A 15,624-nucleotide genomic window follows, 5' to 3' on the forward strand; every position below is an offset into this window, starting at 1 on the left:
ATGTATGCTTCCTTTCTCTGCTGCCAGAGGTCATACTCCTAGAAGCTGCTTCCTGCCCTATACTCTCTGTCTCTGCTCCTGTTCTATATACTATTTTCTACTGGGTGAGTTCATTTTCTATAAAATGCCATGGCTTAGCTGATGGTAGAGAGGGGGAGGGGAAACCCTTCTCCCCTCCTGCCCTTTGGTGGAAACTCAGGAGTCATACTCTACAAGTTTCAACTCTCTTTGGGGCATTTGTTATTTTAGCTTTTTAAAAGACCTCCAGGGGAATGACCAGTCTTTCCCCGGTCAATAGTTCCCTCTCCTTCAAATTTTATTAGGGACAAAATCTTCATATAGCATGGTACCTGAAGCTAGATGGTATGGATAAAGTACTGGGATTGAAGTCAGGATGACTCATTTTCTCAAATTCAAATCTGGTCCCTGATCCTTACTAAATGTGTGACCCTGAGCAAGTCACTTGATCCTGTTTGCCTCAGTTTCCTAAGTCACTGAGCTGGATAAGGACATGACAAACCACTCTGCCATGAAAAACTCAAATGGGATCACTAAAGAACCTCCACTACTACAACCCCTACCATCACCACCATCACAGTCTAGTTTTGAAGGTTATCCAGAACTCTGAGAAATTAAATGATGTGTTAATATTACTCTATCACTACGGGTTAGAGACTCCAAAACCAACTCTCTGTCCACTCTGGCACACTTCTGACTGATGAGGTGAACAGCACAGAAATTTAAAGCTCAGAAAAGCAGGGTAAGTTAAGAGTCCCAAGACTAGGTGGAAGATCCTATGCTATCTGGATTCACAGAGGAATGAATTTCAAATAATCTGTGAATAATAATAGCATCCTGAGGTGACTACTTCAAATAATATTCTATTGAAAAAAATTAATCCCATTATATATAGTCAGAACTTATATATGTGTAGGCTGAATGGGGGAAGGGAATGAGGAGGTGGGAAACAAAGAAGTTAAAGACACAATTTTTATGAACCACTCTACTGTTCAATTCTTGAATATCTTTTAAAATTTTACTTATTTTATTTTTAATCTATGAAATAAAACAAGAATTTCCATGACTCAGTAGAATAAAAAAAAATGAAACTTCAAATTTCTCATGGATAACTTGCTATTAATTTAAAATATATAATAAAATTACATAATAATATAAATGTATAACAATAAGTTGAATATATATCATGTAAATTACTTTTTCCCTAATTTTTTTCAGTTAAGAAGAATTTGTCCTTTTTTCCTCCTACCTCTTCTCAATTGAGGAAAAAAAAACCCAAAACAAAAGGAAAACCCAAATTCTTATAACAAACATGAATGAACATATCTTCCCATAAATCCATAGAATATCTACCAGTTCTCAAATCAGAGGGTCTGGGTTTAAAATTTGCATTGGGTTGGGTAGATCACTTAATCTCCCCAGACCTCATATATAAGATGATGGGGGAAGACTAGAGAACCTCCTAGGATTCTACGATCCTTCTCTGGATATATCTATATATCTGTCACTCACTAGCATTTATTAGACTTTAATATGTACAAGAGGCAATGGATAATATTAAAACAAAAATGGAACTGTCCCTGTCTTCAAGAGGTTTACTATTGACTATAAATAAGAACTTAACTCCCTGCCAGCTTGCTGGTGATAGAATCCTTGGTCTGTGTGTGTGTGTGTGTGTGTGTGTGTATAGGATTGTTAGGAAGTGAACTGAGAGAGGAAAGAAAAGTTTTGAAGTGGTTCTTGTCTCCTCCTGGCTGTTAGGAAGGTGTTGTGGGTACTCCCTTATCTCCCAGGTAAGAACCACCCCCTCCTTATATATACACCAAAAATCATCTTTTAACTTTTATCTTTGAAAAATGTGTTTCCCCATCTTATTATCTGTAGATTATCTGTACTTTTGCTATTGTGTTGTTTAATCCTCACTGTTTCCTTCCAGTGGACAATGGTCCTTCCTGACTTTCTTCCCTAGAGGCTCCTTTGACTACCCCAATGATTCTTTCCCTTAATGGCTGCTCTCTTGGGTAGCATGAGTCACTAGGGTTGGTTACTGTTCTTTTGCAATGGGGTGGGGAGTCGGATCTGTGGGTGGATTATTTACTTTGGACAAGTGCTTGTTTCTAAGCCAAATACAGAGCCACATCGAAGGCTTGGAGCGTGTCTAACCAATAGGCCTGTGGTTTGGGTTGGTATATGGTTTTATCAAAATGCCAGGTTATGTTTCACTGTTTTCTCCAACAAGAAAATAGTATCTTTTGGGAAGGATAAAGGTATCATCTCTTCAAAACAGAGTAGTTTTTATAATCGTTATTATCATAGCCAAAATTTATATTTATATGGTGCTTATTATGTGCCAGACACTGTGCTAAGTATTTCACAATTATTATTTCATTTGATCATCACAACCCTGGGAAGTTATTAACATCCCCATTTAACAGTTAAAACTAAGATAAACATATTAAGTGACTTGCCTGGGGTCATATATCTAGTAAAGTGTGTCAGATTAGATTTGAACTCCTCTCTTTTTACTTCTAAGTCTCCTGCTCGATCCCAGTGAGAAGGTCAGCCCTGCGAGAATCAGAGAACCAGAAAGGGATCTTAGAGGGCATATATTTCAACTCAAGATCAAATGACTTGTCCAAAGTCAAATGGGTAATAAATCAAAATGAAGGATTTGAAGCCAATACTCCAATTTAGCGTTCTTTCCACAGCACCAGACCTCAGTCATACAGAGTTTCAATTGTTTCTCCCTTAAAGTTGAGGGTCTGTTTCTCATGTAATTTTATCATTAGCTGACTTTGTGACCCTGGATATTTCACTTCACTTCTGTACCTTAACTTTCCCTTCTTTAAAAAAGAGGTGATAGATTGTATCGTAGGGTTGTAGAAAGGCTCGAGGGAGATCATGTATGTGAGAGGGCTTTGCAAAATATAAAGTACTGCCAATTGAATGCAAGTTAATATAACATGATATGCATGTTATGTAATAAATGTAATTATAGCTATGCATTTTTTAAGGATATATATACAAACACATAGATGTGTAAACATATAGCAATCTCTTGCATCTGCTTATTCAGAGTGTTTTCATGAATGTGATCTCACTTGATCCATAAAAGCCTTTTGAAAAAAAAATTTGTCACCATCACGTTCTATTTTAAATACTGTGACTCAATGGCACATAAGAGAGCACTTGATTCTGTCTGTCTGTCCCTCCCTCTCCCTCTCCTCCTAATCCCCTCTCCCCACCCCTCTGTCTCTGTCTCTCTTTGTCTCTCTCCTCTCTCTCTCTGTCTCTCTTCTCTCTCTTCTCTCTCTGTCTCTTCTCTCTGTCTCTCTCTCTCTTTCTTCTTTCTTTCTCTCTCTCTCTGTGTGTGTGTGTGTGTGTGTGTGTCTCTCTCTCTCTCTCTCTCTCTCTCTCTCTCTCTTCTTTCTTTCTTTCTCTCTCTCTTTATATTTCCAGATAGAGCATAAATTCCTGGATGGAAAGAACAGTTTCATTTTTGTTTTTAAATCTCTAGTACTTGGAATGGTACCTGGTATACAACAAACACTTAATAAAACATTTGTTGATTGCTAGAATGGGATGATCATCTCCATGTTGCAGATAAGAAACTGAGGCCCAGAAAAGGTCTTTTGGAATTGTTCAAGATCACATGGCTAGAGTGCTACAGATCCAGAACTAGAATCCTCAGGTTGGTATTTAAAAATGACCTGGCAGTATGGTATAACAGATAGAATGTTAGAGATAGAATTGGGAACACCACTAGCTTGGTTCAGGTCCTTGTCAATTTTTACCTGGACTATTCCAATTGCCTCCTAATTGCTGTTTTAGTCTCAAGTATCTCCTCACTCCTATCATACTTCATACAATTGCCCAAGTAATTTTCTTTGAAGAACCCTACTTCATATACTCTAGTGGCTCCCTATCAGTCCAAGAGTAAAATACTTGTGTTTGGAATTTAAATTTTTTCACTTGGATCCAACTTGCCTTTCAAGACTTATTATACTTTACTACTCTAAATGCATTCTGGATAATAAATGGCAAGGTTGATAGAAAGCCAGGCCTGGATTCAGGAACACCTGGATTCAAATCCAACCTCAGACACTTACTAGCTGTGTGACCCTGACCAAGTCTCTTTACCTTGTTTGCCTCAGCTTCCTCATCTTATGAGCTGGAAAAAGATATGGCAAACCACTCTAGTATCTTTTCCAAAAAAATCCCCAATGGAGTCATGAAAAGTTGGACATCATGCACAACCATTTGCTCTCTGTAACTGAGTCAAACTTACCTTCTTGATTTTCCTCATACAAGACAATTTCATCTCTTATCTCTTTGCACACAGGCTGTATCCCTTGAAGGGAATATATGACTCCTTACCCCGTGCTTCCTAGAATCTCCAACAATAGATTTTTTAAGGCACTTGTATATATACGTTCAGGTTGTTTTCCTTCATTAGAATACAAACCTACTTGAGGGCAAGGACTATTTGCTTTCACTTTTGGCTTAGCATTCCTAACATAGTACATAGTAAAGACTTAATAAATGTTTGTTAATTGGCCTGGATTCAAATTCTATTTTTTATACTTGCATTCTTACATTTAATTTCCATTCTTTTTGCAACAACTAGAAGGCAGTCCTAAAGTCAGGAAAACCAGACTTCAAATGCTGCCCCAAATACTGACTTGTGTGAATCTGAGAAAATCATTTGACTCCTGTTGGTTTCATTTTCTCCATCTGTAAAATAGGATTAGTAATAACACTAACCACACTCCTACCTGCCATTTGCCATGATTGATGTGAGGCTCAAATAAGATAATAATTGTGAAGTGCTTAGCACAGGGCCTGGCAAGGAGGGAGCACTTTATGAATATTAGCTATTATTGTTATTACACTTAGTAAATGTGTGACTGTGGACAAGTCACACAATTCATTTCAATTCAGCAAATAGTTATTAAGTGCCTGTTAAGACATAGCAAAATATAATACTTCTGACCCTAAGATGACAGACAAAAAAGATTGTGAGATTTCTCGGTTCAGAGCTGAAACTGGGGGAGGGAGAAGGGATTACTGTGACTTTGTCCTTGTTGTTCAGTCATTTCAGCCATGACTACCCCTGTGAATCCATTTGGACTTTTCTTGGCAGAGATAATGGAGAGGTTTGCCATTTCCTTCTTTAATTCATTTTATAGATGAGGCAACTGAGGCAAACAGGATTTGCCTGTATCTACTTGCTCTCTACTGTGCCATTTAGCTGCTCTAACTTAAATTAAGAGAGTACTGATAGACATTGAACTCCTTTTGCAACATAGGAACAAATGAGCTTAGCTACTATAAGCAAGAATAATCAACTTAAGTTTCCCTTTGACTCCTATATATGTAGGGGTTCCTTGGCTAGGTCCTATTATGCTTTCCAGTGAGGCCTTTCAGTATCCTGGGAATTCTTTCATCACCCTCCTGGAATAGCATCCTGAGGTTTCTCCATACTCAACTGAATAGCCCCAGGTTTCCAAATTGCTAGTGACTCCTTTGCTTAAAGGAGATACATATATATGAAGTACTTTGAAAAATTTACCATACCATATACATGCCAGCTATTATTATGGTATCCTTTGTATCTGGCTGCTTATCATGAGGCAGCCAATGATTCTATTCCATTTAGAATTAGAAAAATATTAAACTTCTTTCTTGTATGCATGAAATTCCTCAAGTATTCTTTAGGTAATTTATTCCAGACTTTGATTTTGGAGATTTATAAAATCACTGAAGGGGACTGACTTTAAGATCATCAAAATGGATCATTTGTCCATTTTGTAGATAAAGAAAGTAAGCCCACAGAAGTTGTGTTAAAGGGGAATAATTACATTCAGTTGTTACTTATAACAAGACTCTCTCTAGGGATAGGACAAGTCTATGGTTCTTTCAAATTCAAGGGCAGTGCAGAGAATAATTTTGTTGTCACCTCATTTTCCTGGACTACACCCTCAGCCAGGAATCTTAGCCAAAGGTTCTATTTCCAGGTCTCTAACTGCTTAAGTTCCCACTCAGAGTACCTCCAACCCCATCATGTTTCCTGGTGGGAAATTCTGTCTTGAGCAAGGAATATGATGAAAGATCAACATTTACTTCCTCCCTTCTTCCCTTCCCATTACTTTGACTCTGAGCACTGAGCCTCAGCACTTTTAAGGATGACATGTTGTTTTTTGTTCTCGAAGAGGACCTTGACATGAGGGAGGTGATGCTGTGACATGCAGATGAATTGGATTTAAGCAAAGGAGGGCTGTGCAAAGTCACCTGCCTCACTTTCTCCTTCAGAGCCATCTGGGTCCAGTGGCCAGATATAGTTCATGACGACTGGAAATGGCTCTGGATGCAAGGGGAGACCTTGGACTTTTTAAGCTAAGGTCTTTAACAATTATAACAAAAACAACAACAACCTCAAGGATGACATACTGATAGGATAGATAGCCAGAGATCTGAAATAGTCAAGCCTCCCCAGTCTTAAACTCCAGCAAATCTCAGTGGTATCTTCCCATTGCAATTTTGGACAGCTGTGTCAACTCCCAGGGGCTTCTTCCATTAATAGTGCCAGGTATCAATGTTCTTCAAAAATTTTAAAAAATTCATCAATTTTCATTATATGTGATTTTTATTTCAGAATGTATTTCTTACCCTTTTCCCTACCAAGTGCGATATTCCTTATACAAAACAATAAAGAGACAAAAAAAAAAAAAAACAGCCAAACTAATCAAAACATCAACTGATTATGACCAGCGGCAGGCAACAATAATTTATCAGAACCTACAATGTTCCAGGCATAAGTGCCAAGCTCTAAGAATACAAATAAAAGCCAAAAAAAAAAAAAAAAAAGGTAGGAAGGAAGGAAGGAAAGGAGGAGGAGTGAGGGAAAGAAAGAGAGAGAGAGACAAATACAAAGACAGAGAGAAAGTTCTTGCTGTCAAGGAATTTATATTCTAATGGTGAAAGACAACAGAAGAAAGGGACCTAAAGGAGAAGGGTGGCAAAAGAGATGTTACTCAAACAAGGAAAACAGTGGTAAGATCTTAATCAGAAGCACAACCAGATTCCCACCAGCAATCTTTAAAGAAAAAGGGTTTAAATTCTTTGTATTTGTTATTTCAAGTTCTTCCCTATTTTCTTAGTTGAAAAGGGGTAAAGGGACACCAGGAGCATGATGTCCCCTAGAGTTGAAACTAAGCAGATCTATTCATGGAAAATGAAAAATTACCTGGAAAGTTCTGAGCCCTCGATAAAGAAAGACTTTGGGAGGATTTATTGCTTCACATGAGCCTTTCAATCAGGGGAGCAGCAACTGAGGGTTGAGAAGGTGTTGAGTATCAATATAACAGAGATGATCAGCATGGTGATTGACCAGTCCAAAGGAAGCTCCAAAGTTCACTTGTGATTAATTAGATCCAGGAAGAGTGATTCTGAACACGATTCATGGTATGGCCTTCATTATGAGCTTATTATTTTTGTTGTCCAGTAGTTGTGTCTGACAGTTGGCGACCTCATTTTGGGGCTTTCTTGACAAATATACTGAAGTGGTTTGCCATTTCCAAATCTCTTTACAGATGAGGAAACTGAAGCAAATAGGACTAAGTGATTTGCTCAATATCACATAGCTAGGAAGTGTTAAGGCTAGATATGAATTTAGGAATATGAGTTTTCCTGACTCCAAAGTTAATGCACTGTGCCACCTAACTTCCTTTTTATTACTTAGGACCCTATAATCCTCCTCTAGTTATCTTGGATGCACCTCTATTACAAAATGACCAAAACAGAATTCTTTATATTCTCCCCAGTCCTCTTTCTCTCCCTCCTAACTCATCACTCCTCCAAACTTTCTTGCTTCTCTTTATGGCATTACTATTCATTCAATCACCCAAACTAATAAATAACCTTGGAGTCATCCTTAAATTTTTTCTTTCCCTTATTAATCAATTGCCAAGTTTTACCATTTCTACTATTACTACCTTTTGTTCTTATTTTTCTAAGTATCCTAATTTCATTTTTTTATCTTTTAAATCAAGTTCTTCCTTCCTCTCGCCTATTGATTTTCATAGTTCTTATGGCCTATCCATTTGTTTTTCTGGGACTCACGAGGATAAATTCCAAGGAATTGCGGTCATGTAAGCATGTAAGTAATGTAAGCAATTAGTCCACACCTGTGATGTTATTGTTATGGAGGTCATCCAGCATAAGAAACTTCCTCTCCTGATGCTGATCAGCAATTCATCTCTGACTTAGCTATTGAGAATTGCTTGGTCCCATGAAGAATTAAACAACTTGATTAGAGTCAGACAGTTATGTCAAAATTAGGACTTGACTCAAGGTATTCTGGATTCCAAGGCTGGCTTGCTATCCACTATAACCCAGCTTCTTAAACTGTGAGCCCCAAATCCCATATGGGGGTCTCAAAACAGAATGGTAGGGATGCAAAATTATGATTTATAATCAGTAAATGTTTTTTGTTTGCATTCTGTACTCAGGATTACATACAGATTTCTCAGGTGTAAAAGGGTTGTGAGTGGAAAAAGTTTAAGAATCCCTGCTTTATGATATACTGTCTCATGATATTAATAACACCTATCCCCTTCATACATTCTCCAGGAATCTACTCAAAAGAGATGAAAAATTACTTCCATAGCAGGTTGAAAGAGACTGGGCAGGGATAAAGGGAGGTACCTGGCAGACTTGACAGCCCAGACTCACTACATGAATTCCTTAGTTTGATGGAGCTTATAGAAAACAGGGCAGGGAGAGATAGGGTTTTGCAAAAGTTGGATCTGGACCTTATTTAGCCAGAAGTCTAAAAGAAGCAGAGAACTTAATATTAGTGATTTAAGATTTCCTCTGTACTTGGCTGATTTGATGTACTTTTTACATCACATATATTTTACAGACTGTACTAAGACATATCTACACTTGGAAATGAACATATCCATGTCATTTGTCTACAAATATTAGTGGCATAGGGAATCTAAGGGTAGCTACTTGATGCAGTGGACAGTATTGGGCCTGAATCTAAGAAGATTACTCTTCCTAAATTCAAATCTGAGGTGAAAAAAATACTTTCTAGCTGTGTGATCCTGCACAAGGCACTTAATCTTGTTTGCCTCAGTTTTCTCATCTGTAAAATGAATTGGAGAAGGAACTGTTAAACCACTCAAGTACCTTAGCCAAGAAGACCCCAAATGGGGTAAAGAAGTGTCAGACACAATTGAAAACAACTGAACAAGAGAATTTAAACACTTTCAGAAATACCTGCTTATATAGTGCCTACTACCGTGTACTATGCTAATCACCTTACCTCATTTAGTTCTCTTAACAATTTAGTCCAACCTTGGGAGATAGGTAGATGCTATTACCATATTCCTTCTACAATTGAGGAAACTGAGGCAGACAGAGGTTAACTGACTTGACCAGGATTACATAGCGAGTGAGTATCTGAGATTGGATTTGAATTCAAGTCTGATCTGTACACTATGGTATCACCTAGTTGCATCTAATTAATAGTGGATATTCTGACTATCTGATGTCTTCATTCAGTGATCTTAGGATCCTTATCTTTATACTTAGAAGTAATCTTAAAAATCATTTAATCCATTTTACAGAGATGGAATATGAGGCTTTCTAAGAAGGGGGAGTAATTTGCTGATGTTTACACAGATACTAGAAATAATAATGATGATGAGTACTACGGTGTTGATGATAGCACAAATAATATGAAACATTTACACAATGCTTTGCTTCTTAAATTATGGTTCACTACCAGATATGAGGTCTTGTAACTAAATGTAGAGGTTATGAAATTATGATTTATTATCAGTAAATGTTTGATTTGTATATGTATATGTATTTTATTTTATTTTTTTTTTTGCTGAGGCAATTGGGGTTAAGTGACTTGCCCAGGGTCATATAGCTAGGAATTGTTAAGTATTTGAAGCCAGATTTGGACTCAGATCCTCCTGATTTCAGGACTGGTACTCTATCCATTGCTCCATCTAGCTGCCCTGTATATGTATTTTATATACACATATACCTGGGATCCTGTAAAAAATTCTCAGTGAAAAGGGGTCACAAATGGTAAAAATTTAAGAGATCCTGCTTTAAGATTTATAAAGTGTTGTACATATAATGTATCGTTTGGTTCTCCCTTCAACTCTTATCTTATTATATATTCTCATTTTGCAGATGTGGACACTGAGACCCAGAGACAGACATGACCTTCACAAGGTCAAAAGGTTAATTATCAGAACTCAAAATTCAAACTCAGAGTTTCTAACATTTAGTCCATTGCTCTTTCCACCACATCATATTCATTCCCCTAAGAACATCATTTATTGCAATTTTCATTTGTCTTGCTTCATTTTTACTTGATCCTATACTAGCCCCTTATTATAGTCACCTGGTGTGAGGACATCTGGAACATGTTAAGGCACTTTCTTGGCCAAAGTTTCTTCTTCTGTAAAATGAGAGGGTTGTACTAGACATTCTCTAAGGTCTTCTCCAGTTCTGGAATGTGATGACGCTGGAACTCCTTGCTCCATTTCTGCCTAAAGGATGACATGATAGGATAAAAAAGAGGATAATTCCCTTCCCTGATTTAATAATTCAATTTTGTCTTATTTATGATTATTAGTGCATATTAGGTACTTCCCCAGTGGACTTTAAGCTTTTTGGAATGCCCTACCATTGTTAATAGCCAGCTTCTGAAACTGTGGATTGTGGGACCCTATATAGGGTCTCATAACTAAATGTGGGGGTTACAAAATTATGATTTATTATCAGTAAATGTTTGATTTGTATACCTTTTTATATACCTATATCTCCAAGGTCATGTAAAATTTTATTAGGCCCAAAGAGGTAGTGGGTGGAAAAAAGCTTAAGAAACCCTGCTCTAATTGAGCCTAGGGCCTATTGGATATGTGATGACCTACCCAAAGTTCAGGTCTGCCAAGGGTTAGAAGTTGAAGGCACCCTAGAGCTCATCTAGTCCAAATGCAAAAATCTCCTTTGTGGTTTAATGGAACATGACTTTGGAAGCAGAACACCTGGATTTGAAGTTTCCCATTAATGCTTATCTGTGTTACCTTAATTAAACCGTTTAATTTCTTAATTTAAGGAATTTCAGTTTCCTCAAAAATAAAACACTGGAGAAGATAGTATATGCCTCAGCTACAGGCATATTGGATTGTTGTGGGGATGAAATGAGATAATATATGTGAAATGCATGTGAGTGCATATGAGTACTTATTGTCCTTAACTCCTCATGGCTTGGTCAGGTAGGAATTCATCTAAAAAAATCCTTAAATCATTTTCTCTGTGGGACTCTTAGGGAACCATGTGGGTGACACTTTTCAAAGTGTCTTTTGGCTAAGATCTAGTAGAGTGAAAAGGAGACCAGAGTTGGAATCAGGAACTCTAGTCTCTTGCGCTGGTTCCGTGACTTTTTGCTCTTTAGTCATGTCTGGCTTTTCATGACTCCTTTGGAATTTTCTTGGCAAAGACACTGGAGTGGTTTGCCATTCCTTTCTCCAGCTCATTTTGCAGTTGAGGAAACTGAGACAATCAAAGATGAATTACTTGCCCAGGACCATCCAACTAGTAGTAAGTTAATATTTGGGATCACATTTGAATTCAAGTCATTCTGACTCTTCTTTGCCACCCAGGACTATGTCATCTTAGTGAAATCACTTCTTTCAAACTCAATTTCCTCAGCTTTTAAAGGCAGATTACTTATGTAACTCTTGCATCAGAGGCTCCTTTCTGGCCCAAAGTTTGGAGACTTTGTCTTTCCCTTATTTATTGTCTTCATCTAAGTGAACCTTGGAAGCATGAGTATCTGGCACTTCCTCATAGATAGCTTTCTTGGCAGCACTCAGACTCAAGAGACAAAACATAACAGTTTTATTGACAAATTAATGGATACATATTAAAGGAACTACGAAGTAACAGATACGCTATATATTGTTGGCGCTGTAAATTAATATAACCATTCTTGAAAGCAATTTGGAAATATGTTAAAAAGTTACTAAAATAATTGTAATCTTTTACCTAGAGATCCCATTAATATCCATATACTCCAGGTCAAAGACAGAAAAAATATCTCACATAAACCAAAAGATTTCCAGAAATCTTTTTTTGATGGCAACAAAGTTGATATCCATTGATTGAGGAAGGGCTAAATAAATTGTGGTGCATGCATGTAATGGAATATTACTGAACCATTAGAAACTATGAATATGAAGAATTAAGAGAAGCATGGGAAGACATATGAACTGAGGCAAAATAAGCAGACCCAGGAAAATAATAAACACAGTAATTATAACAATGTAAATATGAAGTACAATAAAATAAATTTGAATTCTGTGTAGTCAGGATAATCAAGTCTTGACTCAGAGTTATGAAAAATTCACCTTCTTCCTTTCTTTGCAAAAGTGGAGGATTGTAGGTAAGGAACATTTAAGACTTGGTTGATGCTTTACTTCCCATTTTTTTTTTTTTTTGGGTATTTTCTCTTATAAGGAGTGGCTTGATAAATAGGAAGGCGAGGACAGGTAGATTTAAACATAGAGGCAACATAAAATAACCTACATGAATACAAATATAAAAATTAAGAGAAAGACACAGAAAAGACTCTTTTAGAGAGTCATGGCCTTTTTCTGCCACACACTTAGAATATTCCCACTCTATTTTCCACTTTGCAAATTCTAGAGCTCCCTCAATCTTCAGATGAAAGTTGTTCTTTGTAGTTTGATGCCCTTTTTTCGTTCTGCCTCATATGGTTTAGCTTTCAGCATTTGTTTTCCTTCATAGCCTCAGTTTCTTCATGGGGGTCCCACAGTTGTGGTGCTCTCTTGCACAGAGCACTCAGCATCTTTCATAAGGTACCTGCACCCCGCAATTAGTTAACATGACTCTAGAACCTTTAGTCCTCTGTAATGTTTGCAATGCAAAATGAAACTATCTGAAGTATAACCTCTCATTGAATTACTTTAAAAATTTGAGTCTTCCATTCCTAGTACAATAGTAAGGTGGTTTTATTTGTGCTTGGGGTATAGAGATCTACATTGAGGGAGAAGAGCAAACCTGTTCTGAGGTCATGATTCATAGTGGGAGCTACTTATGGATCAACCTCATATAGCAGTTGTGAGGATTAAATGAAGTGATTTAGGCAGAAGCCCTCTAACACTCCTGACCATCCCACCTTGTACCTATATTCTCCTTCATCCCTGAAAATGTCTGCCTCCAAGTTTGAAATGCCTGAAATGGGTGGGTTAGAATCTAGGCTCTCATTTTGGGTAAGGACTCCAAAAACTTGTTCAAGTGAGTGAAACAAGTCAAGCCATAGGTGTGGTATGGGCTCTATATTTAAAAGAAAATAAAGATTTTCTTTTAAATATCCCACATTACTTGCATTTGAATAGGACAGTGGCTAAAAGCAATCTCAAGTGGATTAATTTAGAGACATGGAGGAGAAAAGACCAGAAAATAATAATTGTAGGATCTATAACATTTTTATTTGATTGGAAGTTAAATGCCTTTTTTCCTTTAAAATTCTTGTCAGATTTGCTTCTTTAATAATAATTAATCAGTAGCAATAATGGCTGTACTCAGTACTCTTACTTCTCTTAGGGACTCCCTGAGAGTCTCTCTTATTTTGAATGATCTGTTAATGTCTTCTTTATTGTTGTCTTCCTTAGTGGCCCTTTAGTTCCCCACTAGCAGGTATTGCAATTGATATAGTTTCTTTCCTTTTACTGACTTCAGGGATGAATGACAGAATAATCATTTCCTAAACTGGTTTAGGCGTCTCAGTGTGTCAATGTGGTCTCCATTCCTCACTCTGGGGGAAGGGGTTCAGAGTGGAGGATGTCAGTATGTCATAGTAGAATAGGTAGTTTCATATTGCACAGATTGCTGGGCCTGGAATCAGGAAAACTCATCCTCCTGAGTTCAAATCTGGTCTCAGACACTTACTAGTTGTGTAACCCTGGCAAGTCACTTAGACTTTGTTTGCCTCAGTTTCCTCATCTGTAAATTGAGTTGGAGAAGGAAATGGCAAACCATTCCTGTAGGTCTGCCAAGAAAACTCCAAATGGGGTTATAAAGAGTCAGACTGAAATGACTGAATAACAAATTTGGTAGTAAAAAAGAACCTAAGATTTAGTGACTGAGAACTTAGGTTTGAGTTCCAGTTCTGACACTTCCTATCCTATGTGTCTTTAGGCAAATCATTCTCTGCCCTTTTGAGTCCCAGTTTTCTCATCTGTTAGTGTTTGGGACTAAATAATATCTGAGTCCCCTTCTTAATCTTGAGTTGAGGGCCTTATCTTTTTATTTATTTTTACTACTTTGGTATTGGTGTTTTCTTGACTTGAGAAATGTACTTTCATAGTTCTTAATTACAATTAAGGGAACAAGTCCTAGATTTCTATTACTGTATCATGTCATCCATGTCTCACTAGAAAGCTGCTTACTTTATTTTATGGCTTTTTAATGTTTGGCAAAAGAAAATGGTCTTAAAACTCTAGTTTAGCCTCTGGGAAGCTTTTATTTTTTATTTTTCCAATTGCTCTGAAAATGAGACAGAGAATGGGAAATCAACAAAAATATTCAAAGATCACAAAAATTTAGATAGATGAATGGGAAAAATAGAGCTCTAAGAAAGCAATGAATAAATCTTACCTAGAATGATAGCTACTTGTCCTTTTAAGTAAGGACCCCATGTCTACCGCCTTCAGAAAGTTTTCTGAACTAATCAAGAAAAAGTGATGCACTGAAAGACTTCAAGACTCTGGCCATCATAGTTATGGAAGCCTTAAAGCACTCTTAATGAAGCATAGTCTCTTGCCTCTTGGAAGACAGATGATCAACTATAGATGTGGAATGAGAGAAATATTACATTTTCTGACAGTTAAGTATTGATTCCTTTTAATCATACTAATTAAAGAAGCTATTTTTTTTTTAATCAGGGAAGGCCTTGGGAAGTTAAAATTATATTTTAAAAAGTGCACCAATAAATATTTTAAAAATATCAATGACTTTCCCATGTTCATCTTTTCCAAATATGAAATTTCAGTGATTTCTCTCTTTCCATCCCACAGAAGCATATTCCCTTTGTTCATACATAATATTAAAATAGTCATAGCATTATAAAGGAAGGGACTCTGTATAGAATAATCCTTAGATATCAGCAATCACATCATAATAACCTGGGTCACTCAGGGCTTCACCTGAGCACCTTCGGTAATGGGAAGTTCACTACTTTAGTAGGTAGCTCATTATTTTGTTGAACATATCTGATAAGTTCTTTTTTTGTTCTGGGTTTAAAAAATCTCTTTCCTTATAATTTCAGATTGTAAGCAGTCAGATAGTGTAGTGCTTAAAATACTGGATTTGGAGTCAGGAAGATCTGCATTCAAATCTTGCTGCAGCTACCTAGCTATGTGACTTTAGACAAGTCAATGTTTCTCTCAGACTTAGATTCCTTTATATGTAAAATGGGATAATAATAAATAGCAACTATCTCACAGGAATATTGCAAGGATTAAATGAAATAAAATCTTTATGCAATCTTTA

This window comes from Antechinus flavipes, chromosome 1 (assembly GCF_016432865.1).
Source record: "Antechinus flavipes isolate AdamAnt ecotype Samford, QLD, Australia chromosome 1, AdamAnt_v2, whole genome shotgun sequence".
NCBI classification, from domain to species: Eukaryota; Metazoa; Chordata; class Mammalia; order Dasyuromorphia; family Dasyuridae; genus Antechinus; species Antechinus flavipes.